General features: G+C 37.3%; 1 long non-coding RNA gene and 1 pseudogene across 1 annotated transcript; both read right to left on the minus strand.

Annotated features, from left to right (window-relative positions):
- Positions 1 to 1248: 1248 nt before the first annotated feature.
- Positions 1249 to 3748, minus strand: LOC122147746. Its single transcript, XR_006161816.1, has 3 exons — positions 3656 to 3748; positions 2377 to 2413; positions 1249 to 1265 (listed from the first exon to the last, which is right to left on the minus strand). It is a non-coding gene; the product is annotated as an uncharacterized LOC122147746 (long non-coding RNA).
- A 1-nt stretch (position 3749) lies between these two features.
- Positions 3750 to 13203, minus strand: LOC122147811 (annotated as a pseudogene).
- Between the last annotated feature and the right edge of the window lie 5167 nt (positions 13204 to 18370).

Consider the following 18370-nt stretch of genomic DNA (forward strand, 5'->3'; position numbering starts at 1 on the left):
GCTTAGTGCTAAGCCTGTGAAACATCATGATTAAAATTATAAGGCCTAATCAATGAACCAAAATAAAGTTATATTATGACAATATCAACAAAAACATGATCGCTCAGTTTTGTAAAAAAGGATTCAACAGAACACAAACACACACTGATACAAACACTCAGCACACCTACAGAAATAAAAACACGCGCAAACACACAACCACAACACAGTTATGAGATGTTCGCATCATGTCAGAATCAAGTGTTTCGATATGAATAATCTCTGATCTGAATAAATCTCTTGATATATATACAAAAACATATGTATAAAAATATTATTAAATAAAAATAGGTAATAAAAAAATATTTACTATAAATATCTATGCTATAGTCATATATTTTTTAATTAAATAGTATATTTTAATAATTCCATATATTATATAAAAATGTACTTTTAAAAAAAATGTTATGTGTGTGTGTGGTGTGTGTGGTAATGATTGAAAATAAAAAAGACAGAGACGACAGAACACACACCACACGAAGTATAATCATATTATATGGGGGAATTTGCCATCATGACGTAAAAAGTACCGATTAAACACAACACCAACACAACACACACACGAACACACCTTCCACGAACCCACACACTCTCACCCATTCCTCACAAACACAACCTCACACACACACTCCGTCACACACACAACCCACAACACAAACACACTACACTCATCACACACACACTCTTAACCACACATTCTATGGACTGCAATGTGGCTGACTTTAAAGTTCTTGATGTGATTTCGTTGGCCGTTTGATTGGCATTAAAACACGCCGAATGAATCCTCTCCAAATAATTTCCATAAAGCTCCGTAAAGTGTGAAGGGTTATCAGCAGAAAACAAACCGTGTCCACCCCCGTGTGTGTCAGACGCTAGAGTCCATTTGGTCCGACCGGATGCCTCGAGTGTTTAGACGGGTTAGACCGGGACACTAAACGTCCCACGTGTGACGCCGCAGTCCAGTGAACAGCTTCTGAACACATATTTAAAATAAATCCCATCCCGCCCTTCAACATCACGTGACCCACGCAAATCGGGTGTTGTGACGTCCCAGAGTGTGCGTTCTCAGGAAAAAAGGAGTGATGGATTAGACTCAGTGACCTGTGCTGTAAGGAGTGCGGGGGGGTCACCTTGAGAAGACCAAACGCTCAGGTACTGATCCAGATCTGAGCGATCCACGGCTGCTGATGATGAGGACTGTGACGCGCTGCACACACCTTCAGTTCCTAAAATACAATACAATAAATAAATATAACGTAAACAAATACATATACACTACAGGTCAAAAGTTTGGAAACATTACTATTTTTAATCGTTTTTGAAAGACGTTTTCTTCTGCTCATCAAGCCTGCATTTATTTGATCAAAAATACAGAAAAAAAATGTAATATTGTGATATTAATTACAATTTAAAACTAATTGTTTTTAATATTCTATTATACTTTTAAATTATCATTTTATTTCTGTTGATGTAAAAGCTTGAATTTTTAGGTATCATGTATCTACATGATCCTTTAGAAATCCATTCTAATATGATGATCATTATCAAAGTTGGAAACAGTTCTGCTGCTTAATATTTTTTCAGAACATGTGATACATTTTTAGGATACTTTGATGGGATATGAATAAAAAAAAAAAAAAAAAGAAGCTATGTTGTTTTTTAAAATATAAATATTTTGTAATAACAATATACACTACTGGTCAGTAATTTGGGGGTCAGTAATTTTTTTTCTTTCTTTTTTTTTTCTCTAAAATCAATACTTTTATTCAGCAAGGATGTGTTAAACTTGATAAAAAGTGATAGTAAAGAAAATATATTATTAGAAATTTTTTTTTATTTTGAATAAAAATGCAGTTCTTTTTAAAACCTTTTATTGATCAAATATATTAGACAGCAGAACTGTTTCCAACACTCATAATAAATCAGAATATTAGAATGATTTCTAAATGATCATGTGATAGACTGGATGTTACTTGTGACACTGAAGGCTGGAGTAATGATGCTGAAAATTCAGCTTTGCAATCACAGGAATAAATCTTTTTTTTTAAGTATATCAAATAGAAAAATTATTATTTTAAGTTGTAATAATATTTCACAATATAACTGTTTTTTCTGTATTTTTGATCAAATAATGCAGGCTTGATGAGCAGAAGAGACTTCTTTCAAAAACATTAAAAATAGTAATGTTTCCACAACTTTTGGTCTGTACTGTATGTATATAGACAGGGTAGAATTATTTACATGACTTTAAACAAAAACACGGTGATTTGTCAAATATCGATGATGTATTTGAATGATTTTGTTGTTGTTGTGTCGGTCAGAAGCTGGACGTCTCACCTGAACACCGTTCACTCCGTCAAACATTTCTGAAGAGCTGCAGAAAACATAGCATTCATTCACTCAAAACCTGAGAAAACTTCAATAGAATTATAGGAAAAAATGTCAGAGATCATCACACCCCCAACAAAAAAAAAAAAAAAAAAAAAAAAAAAAAAAAAAATTTTAAAATATTTTATGAATAGAAATATATATTAATTTATCTATCTAAATAAATATTTAAAAAAAAACCAAATTTTTTTTTTCTTTTAATAATTATATGTATTTATTTAAAGAAAACTATATTTACACACACACACACACACACACACTATTAGAAGACAACCAGATAACCACATTATTGAAATCTTACAACTGTTTAACAATATTTAATCCTCTTTTGTTCAGAAAGATGTGACAGAAGACATTAGAAAGCATCCCAAGGTACTCCACGTTCATGTTGAATCATGTTGTCATAAATACACACACGGTCACTGATATAATGCATGAACCAGGACAGTCCTGCAGAATTATGGGTGAAAGGGTTAAAGGAAATCACCCATTAATTAATGATATGAGCAATAACCCAACACCGGTTATTTTGAGTTATTCGTTTGCACATGATTTATTGTTTCTGAACTTCACTGTTAATCAGATGTCCACAGGTTGGACTGTATGTGTTGAAGACAGTAAACAGTGAAACACACACACAGTACACTCCCGTGTCTCCAGTAATAAAGCATTAGTACAGTGCGCTTCATGTGCGGCTCACAGGATTCCTCACACACTGTGAGCCCAACAGGAAGCGCCTCAGTGAATCAGAACAGTGAGGGCTCATGGGTAATCACACAGCACCATCAATACTCTCATATCACGATGGATTATATATGTTTTATCTAAAGTTCTGTTCCGAAGCCTAGCTCTATGAAGTCTACATAGTTCATCTGAATTAGTCTGCACTATTTTAACAATACTGTGTGCGAATGAAGGAAATTTAAGCACATTTATGATCAGTATCTAACTTTTTCACACTGAGCTCATTGCAATGCATGCTGGGATTGCTTTGTGACCAGCTCTTTTTGAAGTTTACGCAATGTTTCAAAGCTATAAAGGAAAAATATAAAAATATAAAATAAAAAACGTCAAGTAAATAAATACATATTTTAGGAATATTATCTAAATTTATTAGTGTTTACACGAAAAGCTCGACGCTGAGCTCAGTGTGTGTTTTGGAGCAGAGAGCCCGCTGTGATGGCTGTGTGATTGGCCGAGCCCGGCTGTGATTGGTGATTAGACTCACGGCGAGAGGATCGGCGGTGAAAGCGGCGACACTATTCCCATCTCGTTCTCACTGCCGCGCAGAGGAATCAGAGACACGTTACCGAAAGCGAGCATCCAGCGGCCCCCGCGGGCCCGCAGAACGACTCGCCGCACGAGATTTCAACCACTCCGCCGGCCAACACACGACCTCCGTTCTGACCGAGAGAGAGAGAGAGAGAGAGAGAAGAGAAGGGTAGAGAGAGAAGAGAGAGAGAAGAGAGAGAGACAGAGAGAGAGAGAGATAAATACATGCAGCATATCTGATCCGTCAGGCTTTCTGGCTCATTTAGTCTGATATAATGAAAATATGGAAAAAGGAAAGAGGAAAAAACTGCTCTATTTACATCATATTACTAAACAATAATCAAAGTCATGAGATTTTTTTGCCAAGATTTGATCGTGGTGATCATTTAGAGTTCTTGGTGTATCAGATGAACGCTGATGTGATCCTCTCAGACTGACCTGTATGCTCATGAACGTAGCAAACCACTCCCGCATTTCATTCTGTGTGTCACAGCAGAGATACCTGAGACAGAAACACATCAAAACACACAGTGTTTGTAGAGATCAGTGTCTCACCATATGAACATTATTCACTGAGAATATAATGGATACTGACATGTCTGTGTGTGTGTGTGTGTGTGTGTGTGTGTGTGTGTGGTGTGTGAGAGTGAGTGTGTGTGTGTGTGTGTGTGTGTGTGTGTGTGAGAGAGAGACCGTGTGTGTGTGAGTGTGTGTCTCTTTGTGTGAGAGACAGTGTGTGTATGTGTGTGTGTCTGTGTATATGTGTGTGTGTCTGTATGTATGGTGGTGGTATATATGTGTGTGTGAGTGAGTTGAGGGAGTGTGTGTGTGTGTGTGTGTGTGTGATACGTTTGTGTGTGCGGAGTGTGATGTGTATATGTGTGTGTGTGTGTGGTACATGTTTGTGTGTGTGGTGAGTGAGTGTGTGTATATGTGTGTGTGTGTGTGTAGTATGTATGTGTGTGTGTGTGTGTGTGTGTGGTATATGTGTGTGTGTGTGTGTGTGTGTGTGTGTGTGTGTGTGTGTGTGTGTGTTCTCACCACTGCTGTCTCTCCTGCTTTTCGTGTTTCTCGCTTTCATAGACGACTGTGAGACCCCAACTACAGACAGACAGACGAGAGAGAGATCGAGAGAGAGAGAGAGATTAAAGGTTATCTAGATGATCATGTCTACATGCTCTCAAATGAAGAGAAACTCTGAATCTGGAGGATGTGTAAAGAAGCCTCAAATGCAGCAGACGATCAAAGAGCACAGATGGGAGTACTTTTTGCTCTGACTGTCTCTGAGATGCTGTAAATACATCTGACCTGATCGTTCACTACACTGACATCTCTTATGAAGCAGCTCGTCTCGATGTAATTTAAACACGGCTCAAACAGAAGAAACTAGAGGATTCATGGAACAGCTTTTACAGCACAATTTACATATTTGATACACGAAAACATCTAATGCCTCTATTTTAAAACATTAGATTTTTTTGGAACTATTTCATATGTCAGGCTTTACAGGCTTAAACAACACTGAATCGGAGCGCCTCTGGTTCTGTCTTGACTCACACTGACACCTACTGGTCAGAAATCACAGCACAGCCGCTTCTCTTGAAGATCTGAATTATTGTGAGATTGACATTAGCAAAAAAAAGTTTCCAAAACACACATTGTTTCAAAGCAGCTTTAGAGAAAATCATGTTAATGCATGAAAAAAAAACCTAGATGATGTCATGAGCACTTTAATATGCTGTCTAGTTAGAAAGCTCACTAGGGTTTAGAACAGATTCAGTTCTCACCATGTCGGTGGACGGAGCTTCTTTTTGATGCCATGATAGACTTTCAGACACTTGACCAGCCCCTGCTCCTCTCGGGTACGATTACTCTCCTTTTACAGAAACAGAGAGAGAAAGAGAGAGAGATAAACCTACTGAAACACACACACACACACACACTCACCATCTAGAACCCAGAACTACAGGGAAACCATCACCTGAGAACCCATTAAACCAGAGCGAGAGAGCGCAGCGGACACTAATCTCTACCTACACACACACACACACACACACACTTCTACTGTTTCCACATCAAGTGAATTAATGACCACAGAGAACCAAACCCTGAAGGAATCTCACAAAGTCTTCCGAAGCCGCTCTCACACACACTATCTGTACTCACACACTGCAGCTCTGGGCTTTGCAGCTTTTGCAGATTCTGTGTATAAGAGTTTCAAAGCAAAACATCAGTCACTCGTTTGCTCTTACACACTAAGATTATTATCATTAACTCAAACAATGAATAAAATAAGCAATACACAAAAAAAATTATTTCACCAAGGCAGCATTTTCTTATTTTTATTTAACTTTACCTTAAAATAGCTCAAACTAAAACTGACACAAAAATTAATAAAAAAAACAATATAGTTAAAAATAAATAAATATAAAATTTAAATAAAATTTAAAATCAAAATGAAAACTAAAAATTAAAAAAAAAAAATGTAATACTATTTTAGGATTTTTAAAAAAAATGTAATGCCATATCAGCAGCAATGTCTATGTTCTTGGCAAAATCAACAGTATTATGATGACAATATAATTTCAATACTTCGTTTACAATAATTTAATATTTTTTCTTAAATATAATCAACATACAAAAATATACATAAATACTTTCAATTTAATGTTTAACAAAAATTCTAAAATTATTCCAGAAGCCTTTTTAAAAATATCCATCAAAATGTTTTCTGAATAAAAATGCTGTCCATACCATTTAAAACTCATTCTATGTTTTACACTTATAAGTTGTTTTTTTTATAAAATTAACAAAGTTTTCAAATTTCCATAATTTACATATTTTTTGTACATAAATCACAAAATGGTTTTACTTCTTCTTTCAGTTAATATGAATAAAACTTGAGTGACCAATTTAACATACATGACCTGGTCAATTAATTAACAATTAATGATCAATTAATTCACTCCTTGATTCAGTCCTGGGTTCACCTCATACAGTTTGTTATATATGCATTCATTCCATTACATGTAACTATAATAATATGTCAGTGATACTAAAATAACATTCTAACTTTGTTACATGCACAGCAAATTCAGTTTAAGGTCTATATTCGGATTCGGATGATGTTTACATGCGTACAGGCATCAGAATATTCCGGTATACTTGACTTTTGTAAACCTGCTGATATGGATTTTCTGATTAATGTGTTACAGGTGATATATTTCCCACTGAATCAGATTGAGGTGTTTACATGACCGCATTAATCAGAATATTGCAGAACTCCATTTAACACTGTAATATTGATGTGTATGTGTCCAGCTGATGTTTATGTGATGAGAACTATTACTCATGTCACATGTGCAGAGGTCAGGCAGAGGTCATTCTCATTCCGAGGGTCAGAGATGCTGGACAATGACCACATTTTTAGCAAAAGGTTTAAAGTCGCCTTTTAGGGATCCAAATGAAATGATTTAAACAAACTCGTGCGACAAACACACACACACTCTTACCCCCGGACTTCTTTATAGAGTCTGAGCGAGGTGCTGGTCAGGATGAAGTATCGGTCATTGAAGCTCCCGGTGCTCAACCCCAGCAAGCTCCTCTCCTCTCTGAACTTCATCATACCGTGTTTGGACACCTCCACTTTACTGGCTGTACCACACACACACACACACACACACACACACACACACACACACACAGACACACACAGAGAAACATTAAATATTCTCAAATAGACATTATAATGAACACACTGTCACAGACATCTACCACTTTTTAAATAAAGTTCATTTATTAATTATAATAGTGTATTATATTCTCAACCAGGTGTCCAAGGTCCACTAGGGGGCCTCAATAATCTTCCAAGGTCCTCAAGATGATGTAACGATTTAATATAAAACAAAACAAGCATTAAAATGAGCTAAAATGTTTCTATTTTTTTTTTTTTATATCCTTCCCCCATTCACTGCCGTTATAAAGCTTGTTGGAAAAGCTAAATATAGAGATTATTACAAATTAAAAATAAATAAATAAATAGTGTGATTACTAGAACTTCTATTGGACTATTGAATTTCCCCCATTCACTGCCGTTATAAAGCTTGGAAGAGCCAAGACATTTTTAAATATAACTCCGATTGTATTCATCTGAAAGAAGAAAGTCATACACACCATCCCAAATTAATCAAACACCAAGGTCATTAATATAATGACTATAGATTCTTTTAGTTATGTCAACTTCTAAAAATATTCTATCAGGTAGAAACTGTAAGTATTGAATATTTTTTAAAATCCTTATCCTTAACCCAGTAAATCACAAATAATTAGAAAAGTCTTTACAAACCGACTGATTTAAAAGTGCGGGAACCCTTAGCTTTTAAAACCCCTGTAATCCTGAAATTTAAATGCACAGAAACTATGAGCCTAAGATCAAAACTTCTAAAAAAGATGCCCATTACAGCAGATATTAGTCTTTGAATATTGTTGTAGGAAACGTCTGTGAAGCACTGTTCTACATTAACCCGCTTACATTTAGTAGCATTAAAACATTTTTATTTCTCCAAACTAAAACTCAGTCTCTTACCCAGATACACCAGCATGGCCTCCATGGAGAAGTGCTTCTTGACCAGCAGGTGACTGTCGATGCCCAGAGAATGAAAGATGGGCAGCACTTTCTCCTGATAGTGCAGCGGCCCGCTATGACACACACACACACACAAACACACACACACACACACCTGTGAGCCGCTGTGTTACTGTAACCTGTGTATGACGGGTAACCGTGGTGACCCGGCGTTCTGTGACTCACCCATTTCCTCTTTCCTGCCCCCCCCCCACTCGTTCACCTCGAAGCAGCACCAGTAGTCTTTCTCCCTAACGCTGATTTTCCGTCTGTCCCAGAACCTCAAAGGTCCAGTTCTGCTGCCGTCATCGTGGCGGGAATCTGGGGGTTGAACGTGAACATTTAATTAAAAAACAGACTAATGTATTTGTGCAATGATACAATTGACCTTCAGGTTCAAATGTCAAACGCACCTTTACATGCTGTTCAGCTGTTTCCTTCTTCTCCTCCAGGTAAACTGTACAGATAAAATCACCACTGCCCTAAAACACACACACACACAAGCCACAAATAACAAAGCCTCTAAATAAATAATTACAACAAACAGTAAACAATTAACTATTTAATATTTACTGACTGAAATGAGCAGTGCTTCCTGCGAGTGTCACCAGAGTGCTGCGATACACATGCATAGAGTTCTGAGAGCTTCAAAGTGTGTTGCTAAGGTGTTGTGGGTGATACTATAGGGTTGCTAGGGTGCTGGTGTGATGGTTCAAGGTGCTCCGTTAATGTGATTTTTTTTTTTTTATACTCAACCTGATGAAAAGGTTGGTGATTTCATTAAAAGGCAATAATGAATTAAAAATCATAGAAATATAAAATTAAATCAAATAAATCATTTAAAAATTAAAACAAAATTAAGATAGAAGAAAAAATGTGACCATTAACTGATATCAGAAAAATTGTGAACATGCAAATGTGTTGTTAAATTACTGCAATATTAACTCAAAACCTTCAAGTAAATATTTTAACTCAAAGGAGATCGGTTGATAAAAATGTTTGGGAATTCTTGATCTAGTTACTCCATGATTTTGCGATCAGAATTAATGCAGAGTAAACCAAAAGCTGCGTTATTTCTAGCAGGTTGCAGTCTTCTCTTATTTAAAAGCAATATTATAAAGCAAAAAAGCAATATTAGCAAATCAAAATCCATAATTCTGAGCCTAAACTAACTGATCAAATTTTCAAGTGATCTCTCCAAATCATTCACTCACAGCTTACATTTCTCTATTGTCTTTCCAGCCTGTTCAGGGGGCACAAAAACGACTGATTTCAGTCATCAAGCACAAAATAATTTACAGAGAACTACTCTTACTGCTACTAATTTCAGATTTCAATTTATTATGGTGAGTTTTTTTACTGCAAATTAACATGAAAAATGCAGCAAATATACATTTTTGAGAAAAGCTGCTGCAAATACAGTAATTTAGGGTTGTAAAAATAAAAAAAAAGTGATGCATGACTTGGTAAACAGCACGATAATTGCAACTCGTACCGTTCCAGCTTTAGGCGCGAGGTTGTCTCTGAGCTTTATGATGTATGTGATCTCATCTAACTGCTTCTTCAGCTGTTGCTCGTTCACCTGAAACACAAACACACACCCATCCACTGCAGTTTTCTTACCCTCATCTCACCAGTAGATGGCGCTAGTGACTGCATGTATCTGGTGCTGAATGTATAATGAACTGTTTTATCAGCTCTACACAAACTCTAACTATGTGCACTTAATATAACCTTACTTTAAAATGTGCTGGGAAAATAAAGTCACAGGAAACATAGCAAGAAATTTTCTAAACACATGCAAACGTACATCGAATATAGTGACGTAGTGTTGGATGAGATCCTCGATGACCCCGACCGGCGCTGTAGTCCTTCCCATCCGCCTGGAAGAGAGTCGGTCCCGAACACGATGGCCAGATTATGAAGATTCATCTGATTGAGATCCGCAAACCGCTGGACGCTGCAAACGCACACACATCAGAAATGGTCTGAAAGAGACTTTCAACAACTTCTCTGAAAGGACAGCTATGAGGAAGTGCTCTATGAGAAAAGAGGAAGAGGGAAGAGCTTTTATCTCACCAGTATAAATGATTAACTAGCGCTCGTAGTGTTGCCTGGTTGACTCGGGGAAGGTTACTGAACAGAAGACGATACTGACAGATCCGACTGCTCTCATCTGAAAAAGCTGAACACACACACAATATGACATTTGGATTATTTCACTTCACTTGTCTTCTGTTCAAACTAGTGAAAAAAATCAAAAATATACATTTAAGGGTTTATTTAACTGTACTTTATACATTCGCTACATTACAATAACAATAAAAATATATATTTCACTCACTCCAGCACCAACAAAAAACAAAAAAACTTAGGTTTATTCATATCTATATTCTGAAGGTTTTTACTGAAGGGTTTTGTTCATAAATCATTCACACTAATTTATACAGCATTTTATTACTAAAAACAAGCCAAAAATGCATATTTTTAAAAAGGCTCTGAGTTTGTTTCTACGCTTCAGCAGCACTTACATACCCAAAACTTAAGGGTTTTATTCATATCTATATTCTGAAGGTTTTTTTTTACTGAAGGGTTTGTTCATAAATCATTCACACTAATTTATACAGCATTTTATATTCATAAAAACATGCCAAAAATGCTCATTTTTAAAGGCTCTGAGTTTGTTTCTATGCTTCAGCAGCACTTACATACACCAAAACTTAGGGGTTTATTCTTTATTTCCTCTCTATATTCTGAAGGTTTTTACTGAAGGGTTTGTTCATAAATCATTCACACTAATTTATACAGCATTTTATTCCTAAAAACAAGCCAAAAATGCATATTTTTAAAGGCTTTGAGTTTGTTTCTCCACTTCAGCATCACTTATATACACCAAAACTTAAGGGTTTATTCATATCTATATTCTGAAGGTTTTTACTGAAGGGTTTGTTCATAAATCATTCACACTAATTTATACAGCATTTTATATTCATAAAACATGCCAAAAATGCTCATTTTTAAAGGCTCTGAGTTTGTTTCTATGCTTCAGCAGCACTTACATACACCAAAACTTAGGGGTTTTTCCTCTCTATATTCTGAAGGTTTTTTTACTGAAGGGTTTGTTCATAAATCATTCACACTAATTTATACAGCATTTTATTCCTAAAAACATGCCAAAAATGCATATTTTTAAAGGCTCTGAGTTTGTTTCTCCACTTCTGTAGCACTTAAATACCTAAAAACTTAGGGGTTTATTCATATCTATATTCTGAAGGATTTTACTGAAGGGTTTGTTCATATATCATTCACACTGATATATACAGCATTTTATTCCTAAAAACAAGCCAAAAATGCATATTTTTAAAGGCTCAGAGTTTGTTTCTCCACTTCTGTAGCACTTAAATACACCAAAACTTAGGGGTTTATTCATATCTATATTCTGAAGTGTTTTACTGAGGGGTTTGTTCATACATCATTAACACTGATTAAATTTTATTCCTAAAAACATGATAAAATTGTTTTTTATTCCTGTCTGTTGACAGTATTTTCTGATTTATGGAGTGATAAAAAGAGACATCTAAAATCCCCTCTATAAAAACCTTTAACTCTCATATGTCAACAAAATCAAACAAGAATTTTGAACCAATGTTCAGATTTCTGTTCTGAAAATGTATGCAAATGAGTGCATATTTAATTAGATAAAGCATATTTTAATATTTCAAAATCTTGTAATAAAAAACAATTGTCTTAATATAATATAATTCATCAGCTGCGGAAAATATGGTGATATCTGTTAGTTAAAATTATAGCTGTAGCGTCTTGCCGTAATAATAATATATAATATCATAATATTCCAGTGTTCTAAACCTGTAGCACTGAGCCAGCTGTGCGCATCCAGGCCAAACAATCCCTCCTCGATGTCTCTGAAAAAGCGCTTGAGGAACGTTGGAGACATCCATCCACCTGATGTTCAACCTTCCTTCAGCCAAACACATCTGGCGTTGCGTCTGAACTGAACATCCTCCAGCAGGGCAGCGATCTTAACTGTTCACCGCCACTCTTACGATAGATTCCCTCTGAGGTCAAACCTGCAGGACACACACACAAACAAACAACATCAATTACACACAGGAACACACACTTAAGATGCTTAATGGACCCCTAAACAATATACTCATTATTAGAACTATAACTATTACAAACTATTACAAGTTTTTCTGGGTAGTATTTCAGTTCATTACTGCTTTCAAGTCCATTATTGTGTCAAGCTTTTTTTGTTTTAATGTTTCTATCATGTGATACTCGGTGCATTTCCTCCTGAACAAAAGTTCTGTCTGACCGTCCCCTGATTCACAAACGCTCGGCAAAATCAGTCCCAAAACGAATCATGAAAATTAATCAGAGAGAGCTCAGCAGCTGAACAAAATATAAAAAAAACTGAACTGGGTCAGAAAGAGTTTTAAAACAGAATTAAGAGTGTAGAATAGAGTTGCACAACCAGATTTGCATTGGGGTTGAAACAAAGTAGAGTTGAGGAGATTAGAATGAAGTAGAAAAACTGAATCAAGCAGAATTGGGTCAGAACAGAATTGGGTCAGAAAAGAACAAGCCTGAGTACAGTACAGCAGAAATAAAGTTGATAAATAAGTACCGTGTATTGAGTTTGAAAATAAAGTACCGTATTGAGTGGTGAAATGAATGCAGCGCTCCACGATCACGGGAATATCAGCCTCCGTCAGCTGCTGCTGCAAACTCAGTGTTGTCTCCAGAACTCCCAGCAGCCCTCTGGAATGGCTGCTGCCCAGCCCTGGAAGTCCAGCTTCCTGCCTCGCCCTCGATGTACAGCGTCCTGCCTCGTTCCACCAGAACCAGACCCTCATTCTCCGGCTCTTTTCGAATAAACACACACACACACACACACACACTCAGTTTAGATTCAGAACTCCACATCACAAACTTCACAGCAGGGTCAATAATAAACTTTTCCAATAAAGGCCAATATTTTGGCAGCTGTAATTGATTCCCTTCCAGGAGCATTTTTCACATTCATAAAATCTATTTTTGCCTCTGTGTTGTCTTTTTATGTCAAATACTTCTTAATCACCAGTGACTAATTTAAACCGCTTTGATTGGCCACTACATTCATGCACTCAACAGAAACGTGTGATTGGTTATGATGCTCAACACTGCAAAAAACAACAGCTAAACAGGAATCTTTGGTATAATGTGAGCAGATCTAAACCTAATAGCACTAGGGCTGCAATAAGGTAGAAAATTTCCAGGATTTTTTGGAAACTTTTGGAAAGTTTCAAGAAATTTTCTGGAAATTTTCCACCCCTTTGCAACCCTAAATGCCACAATCAACACGTTCCATTAATTTTCACATTTGACTTTAATGGTGACCGTCATAATTAATCTAATTCTGCATTTTTGCTCATTTTGGTGGCTATTTTTGTTGGTTTTGGTGGTGATTTTGGTTGCATTATTATTTTTTGGTTTCATTTTTGTGGTATTTTTGCTGATTTTGATGCCATTTTTTTTGGTTGCATTTTTGTTGGGTTTTGGAGTCATTTTGTTGATTTTGGTGGCATTTTGTGACTCACAGAGCTCCAGGAGCTTCTGCAGGTCGATGGTCTCGTCTGCGGTGTGCTCCTCCAGCCGGATGTGCAGGCTGGACCCCACCAAACAGAACCAGCCCAGTCTGGACATCTCCCGGTTTCAGTCTGTCCCCCCCCCCCCTTTATAACGCAGCCGGCCCGATGCGCACAAAGTCCTTCAGTAACAGATCCTCCGCAACCCGCGGGAATGAACGACTGTAACACAGAGAGAAGTCGTGAAAATGAGACGCTGTTCAAACCCATTGATCGGTTTTTTCGAAACAGGTGTGACGTCACCTTTTTGCGATGGATTTGACCCACTCGCGCATGGCCCCTCGGGATTATCAGTGCCCGAACAGATACAAGCGCTCGGGCCCCCGAGTACAGCTCAAACGTGTAATCGTACCTGCAGAAAGAGACGTTTATATAATCAGGCTGTCAGAACGGTGGCAGTCCCCCTTAAGCACACGCTGTGAGCAGATTACCCATGAGTCTCAGGAGGGCTGACAGCCAGACAGGACGATCTCCTTCATCTTCAATCCTCCGTTCGGAGTACCGCGTTTTGTCACTTTCATAGTAGCTAAAATTCCCCGTCATTCAGTACACACCAGCGCCGACTGAACTCTGACGGACAACGGACAGACAGAATCAGATGAAAAAACATTGTATGCACATTTAAACATAGCATTTTCAAAAAAATGTCCAATTCACTGATTGGGACTCACCTTCTTTTTCCCTTCTTCTCTGTGATTGGTCGAGCCATGGAGGCGGTCTTAAATAGAAACCCATTATGCGTGAACGCCGAGGGCGGGGGCCATGTAGTGCACCCTGTCTACGGCAAACCTTCACCCTGACCTCGGGAGTTCTGTAGGTCAAAAGGTCAAACGTCAGTAAACGTAGTATACTGATGTCGTATATAAAACGTGTCCTCTGATGTGCACACCTTTGTGTTGCGGTTCTGCATGAGGTAACCTCCACCTGCGGTGTTCTGTCTGTGGTGTTGGGGCCAGAGCGATCGGGGAGTGGCAGCTCGGGGTCACCGGTGTGGGTCCCACAGCTCACATCAGCGCCGCAAGAAACACCAGCGCCAGCGTCTCGCACACAAAATCGCTCGACTGGACGTTAATGCACAGCGCCTGCGGGAGAGAGAGCAAACCCAGCACAGTGATGTCACAGCACAGGAATCTACAGCGGATCACGGGAACACGTGTGGAACATGTGTGTGTGTCAATGATGTCCTTTAATCAGTGAAACAAAAACCAGGTCACAAAAATGAATCAGACTCTGTCAATAAACAAACAACACACACAACAAAAATACATACAAAACAAACATAAAAAAAAATAAAAAATATCTCTGTTTTGTCATACACAACCCCAACAGAGAGAATGTAAACCCCCCCCCCCTCAGACTCAACACACAAGACAGGTGATTAACCTATAACACACATAATAAAAAAAAAATTAAAGTTAAATTTATATAATAATTTAAAATATTTATTAGTAAGTATTACTAAGATTTATTATTATTAAAACCACATTACACAGACATCAAATAATAATATTAAACATTCGTAGTTAATATACAGATTTGAAAGTACTTTTCATAATTTGTATTTAATAGTATTTATTGTTTAATAGTGTTATAATAATTATTAAAACTATTAATACGCAACATACATTTAACACATATTAACATTGTTGTTTTAATAAATTTTTGATTAGATTTTATTTTTATTACTGTTTAAAATGTAATATTAAAAAAATATTAAAAGTTTTTAAAAATAAGTGAATATTTTTAGTTAGTGGATGCCTAGCCAAAAGTCTAGATGAGAGAGAGACTGTGTTTGTGGATTGTGTGTAAGTGAGAGGAGTGTTTTGGATCAGTGGAAAAACCAACCTCTGTAATCCACAGCAGGACACACACACACACACACAGTAAATGATAATTCCAGACACACACAAACAAAGTAATCTGTGTAAATCGCAGCTCATTTAAACACAATCCTATTAGACTGTCTTTCTCAATAACACACAGACATTTAATCAGGCCCAGAAATATTCAGTATTGATGTTCTTTCAGAAATGCGCTGAGGTCACGATGGAGGGAAGCAGGCCAGATAATACTCCGCACAAGGATTGGGGTCGATATAAGAGTAAATGTGGTAACAGCGTCTCAAATGATCACGTCAGAGTGTCTTCGGGAAAATGATCAGGAAGAACGTAAAAATATTCAAAGGTTTCTCGACTGACGAGGCTCTAATCGGCCTGCTGGGTCTCGACGCTCGCACCACAACGGCCTGAGTTTGAGTCCCCCCCAGAAAACACACCGAACATAGATTCTGGAACATGGTAAGTGTAGGGGAAAATAATCAAATAAAACAGAGGGCTGAATTTGACCCTCTGCATCTACATGAATCTGTTTCTCTGTTTTCCTGTGTGTGCTGAGAAATGTTTCCTGTGTCCTCTTCTGAATTCTTCCCCTGCTCTGCTGCAGACCACCCACCCATATCAACACACCACACCACACACACATATCAGATCTGGTGTGTGTGTCCGGGTTTTCCAAATCATCGTAAACGGTTTATGCATCTGTTAAACATTGCTATAAAAACCAGACATGAGTTGAGGTGAGTGAGTGTGTGTGTGTGGTGTCTGGTTTTCATTTTCCTGTGTGTGTGTGTGTGTGTGGGTGTGTGTGTGTGTGTGTATGTGTGTGTGTATATATAATATATATATCTATATATATGTGTGTGTGTGTGGTGTGTGCTGTGTGTGTGGTGTGTGTGTGTGGTGGTAGACGGCAGATACACTGGGATGGAGAAGCCGAAAAACCACAAACACACAGTAATCTCTCTAAAATAGGCAAATATCCAGAAATCAGCGGATAATAAAGCAAACAAACACACACACCATGGATGAATCATCACCACAGACCATTTATACTCCAACACCCCCTCTGTGCAAACTTTTTTGTGAATGAAATAGCCCTCAAAGTCGCCCTGAGATTCCATATTCAATAACTTCACAAGATATTTGCATGTTCACGGTTCTCCGATGTGCGAGATGGTCACATGACAGGCAGGAACAAACAACATCTTTAAATTTTAGTTTGATCTTTTTTATTTACATTAAATATGTTTAAAATATACATTGCAGTTTATTTTTCCCATGTAATGGTGACTTTGCACACGCCACGATGAAAATGTCTAAAACTGCTGCTGCTGAATCTCATTCAGGGTCTTATTATTACTTATCATGATGATTAGTTTTTTCTTTTAACTAAAAAAAAAATTCAACCCAGCTATTATTGCTGTAAATTACAGTTGTACCTGTAAAATAAAAAAACTAATATTTAATGATTATAAAATAATGTTTGTTTTAAAACTACAACCCTGGTCCTTCATTCAGAAACCCCTGCTTTTAATGATCATCCTGTGCAACATCATCTGATCAGTATCATCTCATTTTATTTAAACTTTTAAATGTTTTATTCTCTCAGATGCTCAGAATCTAGCAATAGAACGTTTAACGGTGTGCGCCTCGAGCTACGTTTCACGTACATGTATGAAAATCGGTAAACACATGTAACTCCCCAATACCTACAAAAAAGTCTCTTGGAGCAAAATCCGAAACCCAACAGGAAGTAAGATATTTTTAATTTTATTAGCAAAATTTGTGTAATTTTTTAAGCATTTCCATGCGTCAGATTTTAACCTAACTCCTCCTAGAGATTTATTCAGATCAACCCCATATTTGGTATGCCTAATCCAAAAGGCCTTTGCGATGTTAAATTGCGAAGATCTGGAGGTTTCTCGCTTCAAAGGTCAGCAAGGGTCCGTGGCGGCCTGACGAATTTCGATGATTCGCCATGAAAAAGGAAGTTGCTATAACTCAGACATACAATGTCCAATCTGCCCCAAACTTCACATGTTTGATAAGACTCCTGACCTGAACATATCTACATTCCCATATTCAGTTATAGTCATAGCGCCACCTGCTGGCAACAGGAAGTGACATCATATAATCTTCTACAAACTAACACTAGAAATTTTATGACATCGACATTTTTTTTTTGGTCAGTCTAGTCTAAAGGCCTTTGCGATAGTGAACTGTGAAGATCTTGAGTTTTCGTTGAAGGGCCTGTCCGTGGCGGCCTGACGAATTTCGATGTTTCGTCATGAAAAATGAAGTTGCTATAACTCAGACATACAATTTCCAATCTGCCCTAAACTTAACATGTTTGAAAAGACTCCTGACCTGAACAGATTGATATGCCTATATTCAGTTATAGTCATAGCGCCACCTACTGGCAACAGGAAGTGACATATTTTACGCTGTAACGAACTGCTCCTAGAAATTTTATGACATCAATTTTTTTTTTCCGGTCAGTCTAATCTAAAGGCCTGGGCGATGTTAAATTGTGAAGATCTTGAGTTTTCGTTAAAGGG

Source organism: Cyprinus carpio, chromosome A15 (genome assembly GCF_018340385.1).
Source record: "Cyprinus carpio isolate SPL01 chromosome A15, ASM1834038v1, whole genome shotgun sequence".
NCBI lineage: Eukaryota > Metazoa > Chordata > Actinopteri > Cypriniformes > Cyprinidae > Cyprinus > Cyprinus carpio.